A 500-nucleotide genomic window follows, 5' to 3' on the forward strand; every position below is an offset into this window, starting at 1 on the left:
TCCCATCATTTCATTTAGTGGTGTTTATAGGACCTTGGGTAAAAATGAGGCTGGAAACACACTCCCTAGGCTAAAATAATGAGAAAGGAAACATAGAAAGAAAAAAACATTATTGGCAATGCCAAACACATTGCACCGGACTTTGTATGCTGGCATTCCAAGAGTTGGTCATTGCTCTTAGACACAGAAGATACCTACACAACCATTTTTAAAGGACAAGAGGTAGATTACACATCTTGTTATAGCAAACTATCATAACAATGTAACTTTTGATGCATGTATCTGTGATGAAATAGTTTGCTCAGCTTAGGATTTCTGACCTTTTGCTCTGTCAAGAATTTCAATATCATGAAAAGAATTAATTAGATATGGAAGAAGCAAATAAATATGAGAAAGTTACAAACTATACCCTGATCCTATTTTATAAACACTATCATGAGACATGGTGTGGGTTTGTATCTTCAGTTTTGCATAGAAGAGATGCAAGAAAAACAGTAGAC

Source organism: Calidris pugnax, unplaced genomic scaffold (assembly GCF_001431845.1).
Source record: "Calidris pugnax isolate Ruff unplaced genomic scaffold, ASM143184v1 scaffold273, whole genome shotgun sequence".
In the NCBI taxonomy this organism is placed as follows: domain Eukaryota; kingdom Metazoa; phylum Chordata; class Aves; order Charadriiformes; family Scolopacidae; genus Calidris; species Calidris pugnax.